General features: G+C 34.8%; 1 protein-coding gene across 5 annotated transcripts in view; it reads right to left on the bottom strand.

Annotated features, from left to right (window-relative positions):
- The window catches only part of DSE (dermatan sulfate epimerase), an 81,258-nt gene that overhangs the window by 17,051 nt on the left and 47,029 nt on the right, over nt 1-17,178 (bottom strand). The window contains exon 1 of one of the 5 annotated variants that reach the window (XM_077900217.1): nt 16,203-16,249. The exons of the other annotated variants lie outside the window; for them this stretch is intronic. The gene's annotated coding sequence lies outside the window, so the exon portion shown is untranslated. Of the gene's footprint in view, nt 1-16,202; nt 16,250-17,178 lie in introns of those variants that run through there. 5 annotated transcript variants of the gene reach the window in all.

The raw sequence follows: 17,178 nt of genomic DNA, 5'->3' as shown, positions 1-17,178 counted from the left end.
TTCCTACCAATTAGAAGAGAACATGGTTTCATATTCAATACTGAAACTTTTATGATCCAGAGTCAATATAAAATTAGCTTGTATGAAACTACCATTGGTCAAGTTCTAATCTAGTATCAGAGTATCCACAATTATCTGAAAAATTCTTAAAATACTCCATTCTTTTCAATCACATATTGACGTGAAGCAGCTGTATGCTTCATAGAAATCAACCAAAATACCAACTGCAACACACCAAATACAGCAAAAAGGCAAGATTTGCAAACATGTTAAACAATGACCTCCTTTCACACTATTTTGTTTTAAAAAATACAGTTATTTCCTCCTAAAAATATGTTATTTAATGTTAATAGGAAATAGACTTTCACCCTAAAGGAAAAAAAAAAGAAACAGACTTTTCCAATGAATGCATACATATTTGAAATATTTCTCAGCTTTTTAAATATAATAAATACTGATATTTAAATATCAATATAGTCCAGACAAGCAAAAAGCCCTTTAATATCTTCATTAACTTTTAAGAATGTAAAAGAATTCTGGATCCAAAAAGTTTAAAAACTGCTGCCTAGAATATTTTCAAAGATGAGTTTAAGTGATTTTATGTGACACAGAATGATGTGAACACGAAAATGAACTCTTAATTGCCTAGGCTGGGGGGTATGGCATGGATGGGGAAGGGCATAGAGCTTATCAAGATGTGCTTCTTCCAAGAATCAGGCAGATTGTCAAAGGAAGAAAAAAGGCATAAAAATCTTTCCAAAATGTAATAGCTTCATTGATTCAAATTTTTATAATAGTTTTATACAAACAGAATGCCTCCATTATCATAAGTGCCTTTTGAACTATCTATTATGTATAGAGTTATAACAGGAAATCTAAGCCTCTATTATTTAAAAGTGGGCAGGTTAGTTGATTAAAAAAACTAACAAAAAGAAGTCTAATAATAATGTTGGCATCTATTTTTATTTATATACATTTAAGAATGATCAAATGATTATATTTAGATTTTTTCATATAGTTTTAATAGATACATATTCTTTAGAAAATAACCATCTGTGAAAAGATTAATGTTAGTATTACAAGATTCACAGAATACTCTTTACATAATCTTGTTTAACTTTTTATGTATTTATTTCATTTACACAAATTCCGTTAAAGTAAATATGTGGAATAACAGTAATCTGGCATTTAAAATCTAAGAGGGGCCAAGAAATCACTGATATTTATTTAAATGAATCAACAGTATACAAAAAGTAAATACTACAAACCACAGGGTAACTCATAATGCCCTTTGTAATGTTATTATGACTATTAGTCTTGCTGCCTAGCACTTTTTACAGCCTAACAGTTCTATGTCAGGCTTTTCTATATGTAACTATATTGTGAAGATCATGATTTGATCCCTGGTATAGGCAAATTTATGTATTTTTATGTTTAAATGAAGCTCTACTGTGTAACCTTTATAAAAAGCAGAACTCCAAACAATCCTTTTACTCATTCTGAGAGAACATACAGTTTTAGAAGCCCATAAAATATTTACTTAGTAAATTCATAAAGTAGAAGAATCATGTTTAAAAAATCTGGCTTATTTTAGACAATATATATTTATATCAATATAAATTTAAGAGAAAATGAAGGAAGGCTGGAGCAGTAGCAACTTCACTTTTGCCAGCTTCACTGCAGCTGTGTCTACTGTAAATAAGCCACATTTTTGCCTACTGTGCACTTGGTCATACCACCTAAGTATGCCAAAATAAGGTTTTGTTCTATCTTAAAATGTAAATTAGTCTATTCATTCTAAAAGTGTCCTGAAGACAGTAATCTGATAGAAAGTCATTCAATTTTCACCCAAATGTCTTTGTGTGTTTGGAAACAACTTCCAGTAAGTTAGGAGAATCCAGTATTACTACTGTTTTTAAAAAACATGACTAATGGCAGTTGTGATTCATCTTTTTTTCCTCTGTAAGTTAAATGGGAAAACCATAACATTAAATGTCAATAACAAGTTAAATTCTGTAAGTTATTCCCGTAAAACTTAGCCAAAGGAAGTGGATTTCTAAGCTGTGTGGCCTTGCCTGTGAAGCATACTGGGGCCTTGACAGTGATTTGCCAAGAAGAGCAGGGTAAGCCTGGAATTTACAGAGCCTTGATGCAGAGACCTCTGAGTGGGTGGTCAGGTATCCAAGGGGCATATTCAGCTAAATTCTGGCCTGGCTTGGTGTCTATATTCTTGTTTGATCAGGTGGCTAAGGGTGGCATTTGCAACATCAAGCAAAATTCACTATTTATAGTTAAGAGGAAAGAGAGAAGTTGTACTTCATATTATATAGTAAGCACATAGTATGTGCCAAGCTCTTCATATACTTTATTTCACCTAATCTTCAAGACTTATATTGGGATATTACATGCCCATTTAATAAATTGTAAAACTGGTATTTAGGTAGGAAAATTCCATGTTTAAGATCACAAAGTTAAATGGTGGAGCCTAGGATGGAATCCAAGACTATGTGAATCTAGACTTGTTTTATACTTCTACCTGGTGAGGGAAAGCACAGTGCTTTCAAAGAAAGTCACCATGTTTGCAATAGGAACCCAGCCAGAAGAAAGTGCTAAAGTTAGCAGACCTACCAAGAGCCAGGCCAAAAGGCACTTACAAGGAAATACAATCCAGGGTTTGAGCCCCACCATGTCCATGATACCAAGGGAGAATATAAGGTAAGAAATGTGAGAAAAAGGGCAGAGATTAGAAGAGATAACCATGACTCCATGTTCATGTGGTTGCTCATGACCCACTCAACAACCTAAGATACCAATCATACAGAACGCCTGGAACAACTCTTCCTCTCTCCACAGACATCTGCTTAGTGTGGGGCTCATAGATTACTACTCTAGGTACAGCTGGTACAAGGGCTAGTGGGCCTGAACTTGCACACTGAGAGCCATCAGCTCCTTAGTAAGCTGGACAGGGCTACAATGGACAGAAATGGACAATGAGCTTCCCTTTTTCAATATCTAGTTTATTCCCTACCCGATAAAAGTAGTGCTGGAAGGATAACAGTATGATAGATTGGAAATTGACTGTATATTGAGAAATTGGGTCACTTGGGCAGTGCAGTCAGTTGAGTGTCTGTCTCTTGGTTTTGGCTCAGATTGTGATCTCAGGGTTGTGATACTGAGCCTGTGTCAAGCTCTGTGCTCAGAGTCTGCTTAAGACTCTTCCTCCCCCTGTCCTTCTATCTCCCATGCTCTGCTTGTTCTCTCTCCAAAATAAATAAATCTTAAAAAAAAGTCTTCAGGAAAAATAACTTAGCCCTAAGATATAAAAACATTTTCTCTCACTATCCATATTTCTATATTCATTAAATTACCAGATTCAATATAGCAGTACCCTACCACTTAATTTCCTTTTAAAGCTTAGAATTCAATACTCCAAGTATTAAATTCTAAAATACAAAAATTTAGGTCAGGTTGGCTCCACTCAAGCAGAACACTGAGGAATCAATTATATAAAAGCAGAAACTAAAGAGAATATCCATATTGCTTTAAAAAAGTATGATAAATAATGTGTAGAGAAAGTGAATTTGAATGTCAAAACATACCAAGCTAATGAGAATAAAATGTAGAGTAATGTTGTTAAATGGGAAAAGGCACCGCTATGTCATTATTCCAGTGTTTAATTCACTGACACAAGGTCTTAAGCAAATATCCAAGTATGCCATCCAAGCATAATATAGTTAAATAGAATCAAACAGCATTTATAATTGTAATCCCTTTTAGCTGACCAGTGGGCTAGTGTCCAGGCTGGGCTAGTGTCCAGCCTGGAAAGATAAGAGGGAGAAATATGATAGGCAAGAGGATTCAAATATGATAACAAGACTCCTATGTCATTGGAATGGCAGAGTTCAAAGGGCTAGGGTTAGTCCTTACCTATCAAATTCTAATGAAAAATTATCAAAGAACTCATAATGGAGAAATTCTGAAACCTACAAAGAATAGGAGAGAATAACACAGATTTATCTATATTGTTCACAAAGCTTAATAAAATGATTTTTGCCCATTTAAAAAACTATCTTGGTATTTTATAAGTTTAACATACTTTACATTTATATGTGTACAATATAAAACAAGTTTCAAAGAGTTTAGGTTTCAGTAGGACACCTTATTGCTGTCATTGCTTTAGTCAATGACTATACAAACAACCAGTGACCATGTAAGAAACAATGCCTGGAAAGAAGGAAAAGAAGAAGAAGAAGAAAGAAGAAAAAAGAAAGAAGAAAGAAAGAAAGAAAGAAAGAAAGAAAGAAAGAAAGAAAGAAAGAAAAAGAAGAAGAAGAAGAAGAAGAAGAAGAAGAAGAAGAAGAAGAAGAAGAAGAAGTAGAAGAAACAATGCCTGAAAATAGTCAATGTGATGGTAATAAAAAAATTAAGCATGTGAGAATAGCCAGGGAAGTCAATTAAAAAAAGAATAATGATGGAGGGTAATTAACTCTGCCAGAGAAGAAAACATGGTGTAAAATTTCACCAATCAAAACAGAGTGTCATGACATATGAATAGACAGACACATTAATGAAACAAAACAAAAAGGTGCAAAATATATGGAAATTTGGTACGTGATAAAGGAAGCATCAAAAATAAATAGGGAGGGATGCCTGGGTGGCTCAGCCGTTGAGCATCTGCCCCTGGCTCAGGGCATGATCTGCAGTCTCAGGATCGAGTCCCACATCAGGCTCCTCTGCCTTTCTCTCTCTGTGTCTTTCATGAATAAATAAATAAAAGCTTTAAAAAAATAAATAAATAGGGAAAAGAAGTAACTTTAAAAAAGTTATACTGGCACAACTGGACAATTATTTGAAAAAAGATAAAGTTAAATCCAAACTTCACAGAATACAACAAAATAAACTCTAGATAAATTAGGCATCTAAATGTAAAATATGAAATCATACTATTATTAGAAGAAAACACAGATGAATTCCCTTGTGATCTGGTCAGCTATGATTCAAAAGCAAAAAACAATAGAAAAATAAAGTGACCAGGGATGCCTAAATGGCTCCATGGTTGAGCATCTGCCTTTGGTTCAAGTTGTGATCCTAGGGCCCTGGGATCGACTCTTATATCAGGCTCCCTACGGAGAGCCTGCTTTCTTCTTCTGCCTATGTCTCTGTGTCTCTGTGTCTGTCATGAATAAATAAATAAAATCTTTTTAAAAATTAAAAAAAAGAAAAAGAAAGTGATCATTTGGACATGTAAAACTTTAAAAACAACTTTTGCATAGGAGAAAAAAACCACCACAAGCAAAATCAAATACAAATAACAATTGGTAAAAAGTATTTACATCATATATCTTGAATAGTTACACTTACTTAAACATACAAAAAGCTCTTAAAATTTAAGAAAAAGATAAAAATCTCATTAGAAAAATGAACAAAAGACAAAGAATACAGTTAGCAAAAAAGAAAGGTAAATATCTTCCCTCCCAAATTCTCATCTCCACTTATAATAAATATTATAGGGATCTTAGAAAGAAAAGAGGGAAAAAAGGGCAGGAGTTTATTCAACAAAATAATGGCTAAGGTAGGGAGAAATAAACACACATCCAGATACAGGTAGCCCAAAGAGTTATAAAAAGATAAATCTAAAGAGGCCCACAAGTTGCATTTAAATTGTCCAAAATCGAAAATAAAGAATCTTAAAAGTAGCAAAACAAAAGCATCTTGTTAACATATAAAGGAACCCTCATAAGACTATGAGCAGATTTCTCCACAGAAACCTTTCAGGCCAGAAGGGAGTGGGATGATATATTCAAAGTGTTGTAATAAAAAACTTCCAAACAAGAATACTCTACCCAGCAAAGTTGTCTGTCAGAAATGAATGACAGATAAAGAGGTTCCGAGACTCTAGAAGGAGTTCATCACCACTAACCGGCCTTACAGGAAGTGTTAAAGGGACTTCTTTAAGCTGAAATGAAAGGATGCTAACTAGTAACATGAAGATATAGGAAAGTATAAAACTCATAGGTAAAAATAGATATATACTTAAATTCAGAACACTCTACTATTGTAATGGTGGTAAGTAAATCACCTATAACTTTAGTATAGATTTGAAAAGAAGAATATTAAAAATAATTATAACTATAATAATTTGTTAATAGATACACAATATTAAAAAATGTAGGGATCCCTGGGTGGCGCAGCGGTTTGGTGCCTGCCTTTGGCCCAGGGTGCGATCCTGGAGACCCAGGATCGAATCCCACGTCGGGCTCCCAGTGCATGGAGCTTGCTTCTCCCTCTGCCTATGTCTTTGCCTCTCTCTCTCTCTCTCTCTGTGACTATCATAAATAATAAATAAAATTAAAAAAAATGTAAACTGTGACACCACAGTGGGGAGAAGTGTAAAAATGTAGTTTTTGTATGTGTTGCAAGTAAAGTTATTAACTTAAAACAGGCTGTTAAAACTAGAAGATGTAAACCTCATGTTGACCACAAAGGAAAAAGCCTATAGCAGATAACCAAAAGAGAAAGGAAACACTACAGAAAATCAACAAATCAGAAAGTAAGAGAGCAAGAGAGGAAGAAGAAAGGAACAAAAGGACTAAAAAACAGCCAGAAAATAACAAGTCCATATTTATCAATAATTACTTTAAATTGTAAATGGATTAAAGTCTCCAATCAAAAAACATAGAGAAGCTAAACAGATATTTAAAAAGACCTATCAAAAAAAAAAAAATAAATAAAAAGACCTATCCATATGTTGCCTACAAGAGACTTACCTCAGCTTTAAGGACATATAGACTGAAAGTAAAGTTAGGGGAAAAGATATTCTATGCAAATGGAAAGCAAAAGAGAGCAGGAGTAGCTATACTTAGATCACACAAAATAAACTTTAAGTCAAATGATAACAAGAGACAAAGAAGGTCATTACATAATAATAAAAGGTCAATTTATCAAGAGGATATGACATTTTAAATATTTATGCATCTAACATAGGAACACCTAAATATATAAAGCAAATATTAATAGTTCTGAAGGAAGAAACAGAGCAATACAGTAATAGTAGGAAATTTCAGTACCTCAGTTTCAATAATAGATCATCTGAAAGTAGATCATCCAGGCAAAAAAACCAATACGGAAAACTGTACTTATACTACACCTTAGACCAAAACTAAAACTACACATTAGATCAGATATACATAAAAACATATATACACATAGACCATATATATATAAACATATATATATGAAATATTTCATCCAATAGTAGCAGAATACACATTCTTCTCAAGCTCATGTGGAACATTCTCCAGCATAGATCATATATTAGGTACAAAGCAATTCCTAATAAATTTAAGAAAATTAAAAAAATTTTTAAGAAAATTAAAATCATAGTAAGCATCTTTTCCAAACATAATGGTATGAAGCTAGAAATCAATTATATGAAAATTGACAAATATGTGGAAATTAAACAACATACTCCTAAGTAACCAATGGGTCAAAGATAAAAGCAAAAGGGAAATCAAAAAATATCTTGAGACAAATGAAAATGGAAACACAACATACCACAACAAATTGGATGCAGTAAAAACTGTTCAAAGAGGAAAGTTCATAAAGATAAAAGCCTACACTAGGAAAACAGAAAGATCCCAAATAAACAAGTTAACTTTACATCTCAAGGAACTAGAAAAAGAAGAGCAAATTAAGCCCAAAGTTAGTAGAAGGAAGGAAATTACAAAGTTGAGGCAGGGATAAATAAAACAGACTAAAAAGACAATAGAAAAGATCAATAAAACTAAGAGCCGATCTTTTGAAAAGATAAATCAATAAATGTGATACACCCACATTAATAAAATGAATGATAAAAATCATATGATCACCTCAACAGATGCAGAAAAAGCATTTGACAAAGTTCAATATCCTTTTATAATAAAAACTCGGCTAAATGGATATAAAAGGAATATACCTCAATATAATAAGAGCCATACATGACAAGCCCACAACTAACATCATTTCCAACAGGAAAGCTAAAAGTTTTTCCTTTAAGATCAGGTACAAAGGAAGAATGCTGACTTTCACCATTTTTAAAAATATTTTATTCATTCATGAAAGACAGAGGCAGAGACACAGAGGGAGAAGCAGGCTCCCAGCAGGCAGCCCAATGTGGGACTCGATCCCAGCACCCTGGGATCACACCCTGAGCCAAAGGCAGATGCTCAACCAGTGAGCCACCCAGGCATCCCTGACTTTTACAATTTTTATTCAGCATAGTACCAGAAGTACTAGACAGAGCAATTAAGGAAAAAAGAAAAAGAAAAAGAAAAAAGAGTATCCAAATCAGAAAGGAGGAATACAACTGCTTCTCTTTAAAGATAGCATGATACTATATATAGAAAACTGAAGATTCCACCAATGAAACAAAACAAAACAAAACCTGTTAGAACTAATAAATGAATTCAGTAAAGTTACAGAATAAAAAATCAATATATAAAATTGTGTTTCTATATATAACAGTGAACTATCAGAAAGAGAAATTAAGAAAAAAATCCCATTTATAATAGCATAAAAAACTTAGGAATAAATTTAATCAAAGGAGTAAGTGATCCCTTTCATGAACTGAAAGAACTGAAATTGTTTTTTTTTAAAGATTTTATTTATTTATTTATTCATGAGACAGAGAGATAGAGATAGAGAGGCAGAGACACAGGTAGAGGGAGAAGCAGGCTCCATGGAGGGAGCCTGATGTGGGACTCGATCCCGGGTCTCCAGGATCAGGCCCTGGGCTGAAGGCGACGCTAAACTGCTGAGCCACCTGGGCTGCCCAAGAACTGAAATTGTTAAAGTGTTCATACTACCCAAAGCTATCTATAGGTTCAGTGCAAACCCTATCAAAATTCCAAAGGCATTTTTCACAGAAATGGAACAAAAATCCTAAAATTCATATGGAACCATGAAAGACTCTGAATAGCCAAAGCAATCTTGAGAAAGAGGAACAAGGCTAGAAGCATCACACTTCCTGACATCAAACAATATTACAAAACCACAATAATCAAACAGTAGTAGCACTGGTATAAGAATAGACATATAGCTTAATGAAGAACAGAGAGCCAAGAAATAAATTCATGCATATATGGCAACTTAATTTCTGACAGAAGAGCCAAAAATATACGATGGGGAAAAGATAGTTTCTTTAATAAATGGTCCTGAGAAAACTGGACAGTTTCATGAGAAAGAATGAAACTGGACCCCTATCTTATACCACACTCAAACAACTCAAAATTGACCATAAGAACTAAAACCAAAAAACTCCTAGAAAAAAAACAAAACAAAACACAGCAAAACTCCTTGATTCTGGTCTTGGGAAGGATTATTGGATCTGACCCCAAAAGCACAGGCAAGTATGATATCAAACTAAAATGCTTCACGGGGGTGGGGGGGGGGCGGGAGGCACAGTAAAGGAAACCATCAGCAAATGAAAAGGCAACCTATGGAATTCAAGAAAATATTTGCAAAACACGTATCTGATAATGAATTAATATCCAAAGTATACAAGGAACTCACACTACTCAGTAACAACAACAACAAAAAATAACCCAATTAGAAAATGGGCAGAGGAATCGAACATTTTTCCAAAATAACATATACATTTTCCCAAACTATATGTACAACAAGAAAAGGTACTCAAATCATCAATTACCAGGGAAACACTAATCAAAACCACAATGAGATGATCCCATCTCATACCTATTAGAATGGGTATTATCAAAAAGACAAGAGAAAAATACTGGTGAAGATGTAGAGAAAAGGGAACTCTCATACACTGTTGGTGAGAACATAAACTGGTACAAACACTATCGAAAATGGAATGGAGTTTTCTCAAAAAATTAAAAACAGAAACACTCTATGATCTACCAGTCCCACCTCTGGGTATATGTGCAAAGAAAACTAAATCAGTATCTTGAAGAGCTATCTGTACTCTCATGTTCACTGCACCATTATTCACAATACCTAAATGTGGGAACAATCTGTGTCTGTCAACAATGAATGGAAAAAGAAAATGCCACCCCCTCACACACAGAAGAATATTATTCAGCCATAAAAAGAAGGAAATCCTATCATTTGTGATAAGATGGATGAACCTGGAGGCTATTAAGCTAAGTGAAATAATTGGCACAGCAAAAGACAATACTGCACAGTATACGTAAAATCTCTTTTTAAAAAGTCAATCTCAAAGAAACAGAAAGAATGATTATTGCCAGGGTCTGGGGAGTAGGTGAAATGGGGAGAGGCTGAGAAAGAGATATAAACTTTCAGCTTTAAGATACATAAGGTCTGGGGGCACCTGGGTGGCTCAGTGGTTGAGCGTCTGCCTTTGGCTCAGGTTGTGATCCCTGGGTCCTGGGATCAAGTCCCTGATAGGGTTCCTTCAGGGAGCCTGCTTCTCCCTCTGTCCATGTCTCTGCCTCTATCTCTGTGTCTCTCATGAACAAACAAACAAAATCTATTTAAAAAATAAGATGAATAAGGTCTGATGATCTCAAATGTAACATAGTGACCATGGTTTATACTCTGTATTGTATCATTGAAATTTGGCTAAGAGTGCAGAACTCGAGTGTTCTCATTTTATTTATTTATTTTTTTAAAAAAGATTTTATCTATTTATTCATGAGAGACAGAGAGAGAGAGAGACAGAGAGACAGAGAGAGGCAGAGACACAGGCAGAGGGAGAAGCAGGCTCCATGCAGGGAACCTGACATGGGACTCGATCCCGAGTCTCCATGATCATGCCCTGGGCTGATGGTGGTGCTAAACCACTGAGCAACCCGGGCTGCCCCATGTGTTCTCATTCTAAAAAAGGTAAGTATGTGAGGTGATGGATGTGTTAATTAACTTGATGATGAGTTTTCTTCCCCAGTGTATATGTATGTCAAATCATCATGTTGTACACCTTAAATATATTACAGTTTTATCTGTCAATTGCACTTCAATAAAGGTGAAAAAGTTTGAGTGTGAAATAAAGCTTTAATTTTAAGATAAATTGAAAGCTGAGAAACTCTGTTATCAGCAAACTTGTGCTACATGTAATGTTACAAGATTTCCTTCAGGCTGATGGAAATGATAAATGAAAACTGGACTCTATACAGAGAGGAATCAAGAACACCAAAAAGGATAACCACGTGGGCAAATGTAAAAAGACTTTTCCCTCTCATGTTTATATGTGTACGGATGCTCATTCCTTCAAAATTTTTAAGAAAAATGAGTACCTCTTTAAAGAAAATATAAGTAACCTGAGGTCTGTTTTGCTGGGCTTGTTAAAAAAACCTACAATCCACACTCTTCAGCAAGATCATTCACTTTCCTTGCTTCTTTTCAATGCTGCTCGGGCCAGAAAAAGCTTTGGCTGTCACCACAAATAGACATGATAAGCACTTGGCAAAACTGCAGGGTTTTTGGAGTGAAAACTTTTCAAGCACACTATCAAAGAATGAGGCAGATCCCGAAGATGTTCGCCAGGGAAAGCAATCTTGGCAAAGTCCCGAAGTGAGAAAGCACGAGGAAGAGGAGAGATGCTTAGATCAGGGGTGCTGGGGCCCCTTGACCACCAGCAGCAGCATGTACTTGCCCCTACCAGACCCACTGAATTGGAAACTGAAGGTGAGCCTGGCAGTCCTACTAGCCCTTTGGGGGACTCTGGTGCATGCCAGTGATTTGAGAACCACAGACTGTGCTGTGCTTAAATGTTTTAATATATGGGCATTCCCCCTAAGCTCTGAGGTACACTTACATTTCCCTCCATAAGTATAGACCTGTTTTGTGTATGATTCTTTGCAGAAACTGTTCATGTCTTTATTTCCTATGCTTTTTCCTAAAGCCCCTAAAAGATCTCCTGGAAATACTGAGAAAGAATGATGTGGAGAAAAATGCCATCAAGGCCATATTCAGATGGATGGAAAAACCTTTAAAGTAGATTAAAATATAATGAGAAAAAGAAGAAAAAAATACAAGTAACAATGTATTATGGGGTTTATAATAAATATAGAAATATAACATATTACAGGAACAAAAAAGGAGGGGTATTGAATGGAATTACATTGCTGTAAGGTTTCTACATCTTTTCTGAAAAGGTCTAATTTATATCTTGCAAATAATTTAATTCATAGCAAACCACAGGGTAATTCAAAGTATAGCTAAAAGCTAACAGAAATAGAATAAAATACTAAAAAATATCTGACTAACATAAAAGAAGGTAAAAGGGGAGACACAGAGGAACAAAAACAGAAAACAAATACCAAGTTAGTTCATTTGAGCCAAATCATCACTAATTACAATAAATGTAAATAGACAAACCCACCATGTAAAGAGATTGCTGTATGTAAAAAAAGCAAAATGGAAATATATTTACAAAGGCATGCTTTAAACATATAGACATAACAAACAGGCTTTAAGTAAAAGATGAGAAAAGGTAAACATTCAGAAAAAAATATGGGAATGGTTATATTAATAACAATATAGGCTTTAAGACAGGAATATTACCAGAAATAAAAAGATAAGTTTTATAGTGAAAGTGTTCATTCACCATGAAAATATAACAATCCTAAATGTTTATACACCCTCCTAACTGACCTTCAGAAAAATATAAAGCAAAAATTGGCAAAACTAAAGAAAAAAAAAGCAGATCCACAATTATGGTTGGAGATTTTAATACTCTTCTCCTATAGATTGATAAAAAGAAAAAATTGTAAGGATATAAAAGATTTCAATAGTACTATCAACCATCTCAACTTAATTGACCTTTATAAAATACTACATCCAACAACTGTAGAAAGCACACACATTCTTTTTTTTAATTTTCTATTTTAATTCCACTATAGTTAACATGTAGTGTTATATCTGTTTCAGGGGTCCAATATAGTGATTCATTAATTCTATACATTACTCTGTGGTCATCACAAATTAATCCCTTTTACTTATTTCATCTATCTCCCCTCCCACTTCCCCCTTGGTAGCCATTAGTTTGTTCCCTATAATTAAGAATATATTTCTTGCTTTCTCTTTTTTTCCTCTTGGCTTATTTGCTTGGTTTCTTAAATTCCACATATGAGTGAAATCATATGGTATTTGTCTTTCTGACTTATTTCACGTAGCATTTTACTAACTCCATCCATGTTGTTGCAAATGGCAAGAACCCACCTTTTTATGGCTAATATTCCATCCTATATATATATATATATGTGTATATGTGTATGTGTGTGTGTGTGTGTATATATATATATACACACACACACACCACATCCTCCCCATACACTCATCCATCAATGGACACTTAAGGTGTTTCTAGTATTTGGCTATTGTAAATAATGCTTCAATAAGCATAACAGTGCATGAATTAGTGTTTTTAAATTTTGGGGATAAATAGTAGTGTGACTACTGGGTCACAAGATAGTTTTATTTTTAACTTTTTAAAAACAGCTTTATTTATTTGACAGAGAGAGAGAGAGAGAGAGAGAGTAGGCACACAAGCAGGTAGAGGGAGAAAGAGAACCAGGCTTCCTGCCAAGCAGGGAGCCCAATGCATGGCTTGATTCCAGGACCCTGGGATCATTACTTGAGCTGAAGGCAGTTGCTTAACTGACTGAGCCACCCAGGTGCCCCTATTTTTAACTTTTTTTTTTTTTTAATTTTTTTTTTATTTTTAACTTTTTGAGGAACCTCTATACTGTTTTCCACAGTGGTGGTGCCAGTTTGCATTCCCACCAACAGTGCAGAAGGGTTCTTTTTTCTCCACATCCTCCCCAGAATTTGTTGTTTATTGTGTTTTTTATTTTAGCCATTCTGACAGGTGTGAGGTGATATCTCATTGCAGGTTTGATTTGCATTTCCCTGATGTTGAGCATCTCTTCGTGAGTCTGTTGGCTCTGTAGGTTTTCTTTGGAGAAATGTTCATGTCTTCTGCCCATTTTTTAATTGGATTGTTTTCTTTTTTTTTTTTGGCTTTGAGTTGTCAGGTCTCACATTTAGGTTCATAATCAAATTTGAATTTATTCTTGTGTGTGGTGAAAGAAAGCGGTCCATTCTTTTACATGTGACTCTCCTGACACCATTTGTTGAAGAGACTGTCTTTTTCCCATTGCATATTCATTCCTCCTTTGTTGAAGATTAATTGACTGTATAATTGTGGTTTATTTCTGGATCTTCTATTCTGTTCCATTGATCTATGAGTCTATTTTTGTCCCAGTACTATACTGTTCTGATTACTACAGCTCTGACTGAGTCAACCAGGTGCCCAATTACTAAAGCTTTGCAGTATAACTTGGAAGTCCAGAATCATGATGCCTTCGGCTTTGCTTTTCTTTCTAAAGATTGCTTGGACTATTCAGGGTCTTTTGTAGTCGATGGAAATTTTAGGGTTATTTGTTTTAGTTCTGTAAAAAATGCTGTTGGTATTTTGATAGGGATTGCATTCAATGTGTGGATTGCTTTGGGTAGTATAGAGATTTTAACAATACTTGTTCTTCCAATCCCTAAGCATCAAATATCTTTCCATTTCTTTGTGTTATCCTCAATTTCTTTCATCAATGTTTTATAGTTTTCAGAGTACAGGTCTTTTACCTCTTTAGTTAAGTTTACTCCTAGGTATTTTATTATTTTTGGTGCAACTGTAAATGGAGTTGTTTTAATCTCTCTTTCTGCTGCTTCATTATTAGCGTATAGAAATGCAACAGATTTCTGAACATGTATTTTGTACTCTGTGACTTTACTGAATTCCTTTATCAGTTCTAGTATTTTTTTTGAGCACACACATTATTTTAAGGGCACATGAAATAATTACCAAAGCCTACCTAATGCTGGGCTATAAAATAAGTTTCAGTAAATGAAAAAGGACTGAAATCATTTTAAGTATGTTTTTGCAACAAAAGCATTAAAATAGTAATAAGAGGTAGATAGCTAGAAGAGTTGAATATATATAAAAGCAACTCCTAAATAACTCATGGGTCAAAGAACAAATTACAAACAATTACAAATTACTACAAATGATAATGAGAATATAACATGTCCAAATTTGTGGGATGTGCTAATAGCAGTCCTTAGAAGAAAGAAAAAGGAGAGACACCTTGTGGCTCAGTTGGTTAAATGGCTGACTCTTGATTTTGGCTCAGGTCATGTTTTCAGGGTTGGGTTTTTACACTGGGTGTGGAGCCTACCTAAGATTCTCTCTCTCTCTCTCTCTCTGCCCCTCCCCCCATCCTTGCATGTGCATGTGGGTCATGCACACACACTCTCTCAAAAAGAATAGAAAAGTGGCACCTTAGTGGCTCAGTTTGTTAAGTGTCTGCCTTCAGCTCAGGTTGTGATCTCAGGGTCCTAGAATTGGGCCCTGGTCAGGCTCCCTGCTTGGTGGGGAGTCTGCTTTTCCCTCTCCCTTGTCCCCTCCCCCTTGCTTGTGTGCTCGCTCTCTTAAATAAATAAACCTGTAAAAAAGAAAAGAAAAGAGTATAAAAAACAACGATCTAAGGGGCACCTGGTTAATTGGTTGAGCGGCAACTCTTGGTTTTGGCTCAAGTCATGATCTCAGGGATCAAGCACATAAGTGGGCTCAGCTCAGCAGGGAGTCTGCTTGAAGATTTTCTCCCTCTGTCCCTCCCCTCATTTATGCACACACATATGAGTGCTCTCTCTTTAATATATAAATAAAACTTAAAAAAAAATCAATGATTTAAGCTTCCACATTAAGAAGTCAGAAAGGAAGGGCAAATTAAATCCAACATTAATAGTATCAAACAAAAATAAAGACAAAAATCAATGAAATACAAAACAGACAAGTAGTAAGAGAAAATGAACCATGGCAAAACTGACTCTGGAAATACAAATAATTGTTGAATCCAGGAACTGCGTATTTAAGTTGATGTTAACTACATAATTCTTTAACTTCTACAGATACTTGTAAGTTTTCAAATTAAAAGGTTCAGAAGAAAATGACAATTTATAAATAATGGCTCTGACAGTAGCTGATCAGTTATAATAATTCTGTGTATCTTTATATATTTATCTTCTAAAATCCAATATATATTTTATAACATGCAAAATTAAAAATGTCTATTTCTAACATAACATGATATATAAAGGCTAAGTACTCTATGACCTAAAATAAAGATCTAAAGATTCTGACATCAAAGGTTTCCCAGGGAAAAAGGTGGAGCCAAATTGTTATCAACCTTATAGTGCACAAAATCCCTTCCCCAACACACACGTAGAATGGATAATCAGCTGTTTAGAATCTGTGGTAGGCAGAACAATGGGGCCTTCAAAGATTCTACATTCTAACTCCCAAAATCTATGGATATATTACTTTCCATGGCAAAGGGGACTGTGATGATGTGATTAAATGAAGGACTCTGGTGGTGTATTTTCCTAATTTATCTAGGTGAACCAAATCATGTGGATTTTTAAAAGCAAATATTCTTTCAAGGAACACCTGGGTGGCTCAGTTGGTTAAGCATTTGACTCTGGATTTCAGCTCAGGACACGATCTCAGGGTTGTGAGATCAAGCTCTGCATAGGGCTCCACACTGGGCTGGGCATGGAACCACTTAGGATTCTCTCTCTCTCTCTCTCTCTCCCTCAGCCCTTCCTCCATCTCTCTCTCAAATAAATACATAAGTAAAGATCTTTCCTGGCTGTGGTCATAAAAACGATATGACTATAGAGGAAAAATCAGAGACATTTGATGTTACTGGCTTGGAAGGTATAGGAATGGAGCCAAAAACAAAATAATTTATGTGGCCTCAAGAAGCTAGATAAAGCTCTTACCAGGGCCTCTGAAAAGAAATGCAGTCTTACTGACACCATAATTTTATCCCAGTGAGACCCATGTTAGAGTTCTAACCTTACACCTTATCTTGTGTAAGATAAGTTTGTATTATTTTAGTCACTATGTCTGTGGTAATTTGTTTCAGCCACAATAGTTAACTAATATAAAATTCTGCATATATGAACAGTCAGTTAATGACTACCAGAGTTTTAAGGAAATCCCATAATATGAAAGAAGAGGCCCAGATTAGCAGAATGGTAAATGCAGCTTGGGAAAAAAGATTATGCAGTTAGAAAAAAAACCCTTGAAAACAAAAAGGAACTCTTGAAGATGAAAAATAACAGGAAGACAAGCTCAATAGAAGGAGTTGACTGAAAGCT

The sequence above is a fragment of the Canis aureus genome, chromosome 1 (genome assembly GCF_053574225.1).
Source record: "Canis aureus isolate CA01 chromosome 1, VMU_Caureus_v.1.0, whole genome shotgun sequence".
Lineage (NCBI taxonomy): Eukaryota > Metazoa > Chordata > Mammalia > Carnivora > Canidae > Canis > Canis aureus.
This window is presented reverse-complemented; position numbering and strand designations above follow the sequence as displayed.